Source organism: Lactuca saligna, chromosome 4, assembly GCF_052625555.1.
Source record: "Lactuca saligna cultivar CGN05327 chromosome 4, ASM5262555v1, whole genome shotgun sequence".
In the NCBI taxonomy this organism is placed as follows: Eukaryota; Viridiplantae; Streptophyta; class Magnoliopsida; order Asterales; family Asteraceae; genus Lactuca; species Lactuca saligna.
Genome location: NC_136420.1, coordinates 20,156,337 through 20,160,575, shown reverse-complemented (window position 1 = coordinate 20,160,575; position 4,239 = coordinate 20,156,337). Strand labels below are relative to the sequence as shown.

General features: G+C 40.3%; 1 pseudogene; it reads right to left on the bottom strand.

Annotated features, from left to right (window-relative positions):
• Positions 1 to 206: 206 nt before the first annotated feature.
• On the bottom strand, positions 207 to 324 carry LOC145044787 (5S ribosomal RNA; annotated as a pseudogene).
• Positions 325 to 4,239: the final 3,915 nt, after the last annotated feature.

Genomic DNA, 4,239 nt, shown 5'->3' with positions numbered 1-4,239 from the left:
TACACACGTTTCTTCCTGGAATCTGTTTCCTTTTCAAGAAAATCTTTTACTCTTAGAAAATGTTGGTTTTATTTTGAAAATACTTTCCCAATTCCTCAGTTTGAGTTCAAATACCCCCAAAGGTGTACCCGAATCCCTCAAACCAAGGCTCTGATACCATTTGTAACACCCCCATCTGGCACGTATCACAATATTGTCAGCTTTAGGCCACTCGGCACGAGGACTTCCCAGGGGGTCACCCATCCCGGTACTACTCCCGCCCGAGCACGCTTAACTGCAGAGTTCTTATGGGATCTGCTGCCCTCACGGCTTTATAACGCGTTGTGACAAGGAAGGTATCCACACCCCTTATAAGGAGATGTTTTGTTCTCCTTCCAAGCCGATGTAGGATCAGGTGCAACCCACCTTCACCCCCCATTATAGGGTTCGACGTCCCTGTCGAACACATCGACCCGTGCCCTAGCTCTGATACCATTTGTAACACCGTAAATTTCAAAACAAAATTTTCAATTTTTATAAAACATAATTCCATCGATATTCATAAAAAAAAACAACCATTTAATTATCCAACAAGACAATACAAAATCCCAAGACCATAATATCAACTCCGAGCGTGTGTGTGTACGGATCAAGCCGACGCCTTCCCGCGATCGTCACTAGTACCTGAAACAATAGCATCAAACACTGTAAGCACAAAGCTTAGTGAGTTCCCCAAAATACCACATATAACACATATTAGCCACTCGAGGCTATAACTCTGTGGGTCCGTGCACCCAAACTCTGTGAACCCTCAGGTTCTAGCTCTGATAAATATGCACCACATAAATCACATAGAAATAATGCAGAACAACACGTAACATACATAGCATACCAATACTCTATCACATAACTCTGGTTACCTACTCAAGGTAAAGTATAATGAGAAGACTCACCTCGTGTGTCTCGGTAAGTCGTAAATCTGAAATCGCTAATCACTCGATCTGCCGAGCTATAGTCCCCCTATAGCACAATACATCTCTAATTAACACTTTCCCAACTAGGGTTGACCATACTATAACAAGTCAACTTAGGTCAACGCTGGTCAACGGTCAACGGTCAACTTTGACCGGACTCGGCGAGTACGCTATAGCGACTCGGCGAGTCTGAGCGTATACACCAATTTCCCTGGGATCCTCCCTTGACACGTCGAGTATTCTCCCAACTCGACGAGTTCCACCTGGCATGAGTTGTGGGGCCACCACGACTCAACTCGCCGAGTCTCAGAACAACTCGGCGAGTCCAGCTTGACTCAGTCCACCTGTCCACTATGACTCCCCCCCTGACCCACTGAGTCCACCCTTCCCAACTCGGCGAGACCACCCACTGTGTGGTCGGGCAACATTCATGCTACTCGCCGAGTCTGTTCTTCGGACTCGGCGAGTCCGTGCCATGCAATGACTCAAACTTGCTCATAAGGTCAGATCCAGTCCATTAACCCATAGATCCAGTCCTTCCAAGCTCATTTAGCATGTAAAGTTACAATCTTGATGCACATACAACCTCTATATGACCATATATGATGTTTTTGACTCAAATACTACAACACAAGGTCATGAACTCCATTGCCATACAAAAAGCTTGATGAGTGAGGCTCTCTGGACCTCTATGGGTCCAGATCCAAAACCTCAGCATAAGGAGGGAACCATTGGGCATCAAATCATCCCATAAATGTCCACAATACGCCCTAAATCGCATAATACTTCACCAAACAGAATATAAACCGAAATCATACCTCTAGATTGATGATCTAGGCTCCAAATCCACGAAATAGTAACCTCCTTTGCTTCCTCTTGCCTAGGATCACCTCCTTCTTTGCTAAATAGCACCCACAAGGTCAAGGTATGCTCCTTTCTCTCTCAAATCGTCCAAGCACTCAAGGGTTTCTCTCTCTCAGGGTTGGGTGAGAACAAATGACGGCCATAAGGCCCTTTAAATAGGTCTCAAACCCGGAAATTTAGGGTTTCACTACACAGCGCAGACTCACCGAGTCCATATCCTGGACTCGCCGAGTCCGGGCGCGTTCCATCGTCCAATCCGCTTCTCTACTCGGCGAGTCTGAGCTCCAACTCGCCGAGTCCCCCTCACAATTTAAAAAAATTCAATTTACATGATACCTGGCAAAAGTCCGGATGTTACATTATCTCTCCAAAAAGTTATATGCTAGTTCTGATACCGTAATTAAACGTTTAGAAACCTGAACACATAAAGTTTCCAGATCCGATCGACAATAAACCATAGATCCGAACAAACAACAACATATTAGGCACAAACCATTTAGCACATAAAAGCATTTTTAGGCACTCTTCCTAAAATAAACTAGTGCTCACTCTCACAGTCATTGCTTTACATTCTAAGTTTAAGTCTACAAATCCTACAAATTCCTAGTTCGCTTAAACTAATGCTCTTATACCAACTATGACATTCCCAATTTCACGGCCAGAAAAGACCGATTTTGTTTATGCTTTAAAAAATCAGAGTATCTCTTTTAATAAAAACGTTGCGGAATTTGTTCCCAGAAAAAACATGATAACTTCATTATCAAAGCATTTCCGAAGAAATGTATTTTTATTCATTTTAAAACATTTGGGATGTCATCGTTTATATAGAAACATAAGCATAAATAGAACTTACATTCATTTACACTAGTGATCTACATTTCCTTAATCTCTCAGTGTAATGTAACTTCACCTCGTCACCTGTTATACAAGTAAACTGAGTGGACCAGGTTGGGAAACCTGGTGAGTACATAGGGTTTTCAACCCACCATAATATAATTATTATGTTTAATCATCAACCCTAGATTTGGATCTATGTTTTCACTATTAGATACACAACATTATGAACACATATATAAAACCTTAAACTAGATTGCTATTTTCGAAATTCACATATAAGGTTAGATCACATACCTCTTGTTGTTATATTGCAATAACAACTTAAATCTTCAAACCCTAAGTCTTGAAAGTAAGCACCACAAGTGTAGTGCCTATAATGGTTCATAAACACCATAAGCAATTGGAGAGGCTATAGAGAGAGAAGGGGAGAGGTAAAAATCAGATCTAGATACCCTAGGGATCAAGTGTACGATTCCTTATGCCTTAGGGTCCTTTATATTGGGTTGAGATTAGGGTTTCAGTCATTATCCTTATCTAGTTGCTTGCCCACCAAGCAATCATAAGATAAGCCTTGATAACCTTTATCTCTTGGACCTTTGGACGATTTCAAGGATATCTTATCCCTTGAATTCATCCAACCCATATCAAGGATCACCATTACCATATTTTGTAACTATAACATAATTACAATTCAACCGCCTAGTTTAATTAATTACACTTGATCACTAAATTAATTCTTAATTAATTATTGACCAATATTAATTAAACAAATATGATTTCTCCTTTAATATATTATTCTTATAACATATTAATAAATCATAATAACCTCTTTCTCTATTACTTGTCCAGTCAAGTTGCTTTGTTGAAGGCAACCTAAAAGGACCATGCACAATCGGGTTAAGTACTTACCAAATATGGTTACAGGCTTAGACACTAATCCAACAGTCTCCCACTTGGATAAGTCTAGTAACCACAAATGTAAGTACGAATCGATTAGCAATCGTAGCTCTCAAAGACGTTGTCGAACTCTGATCTTATTAGTAACCTGTCCTTTAGATAAGGGATCATATATTCCTCCATTCTAGATATCATATAGACGTGAGACATGGATTGAAATCATTCTCTCAGTCTATGTGTTGTTTCTCGATTTCCGATTTACGACGACCGAGTAATTGAACGAATCAAATTAGCCCTAGCCCGGCCGAGCATTTACATTTTTCATCACTAAATCATCGAGGGGATCACAAATATCGCTTTTATCCCACTTTGGGTAAAATGAATGGATAAACTTCGACTCAATGTTTGCTTGCACTCACTCACCAAATCACACACAACAATAAGTTTTATAACACCAAGTTACTGGTGCGTTTACATATTATCAATGTGCAACCAATTCTCAAGACACAACTCACACATCTCGGTTTCAAGAATACAAGATATTATCATCTCACCAATCGATCGTGATAAAATCCATGAAGCGATCCAAGTGAGCGTGGGTTTAATCCAATGCTCAAAATCATATTCATAAACACGCATGAACATTGCAGCAAATATTTGCTATGTCTAATACACTTTGGACAATCTA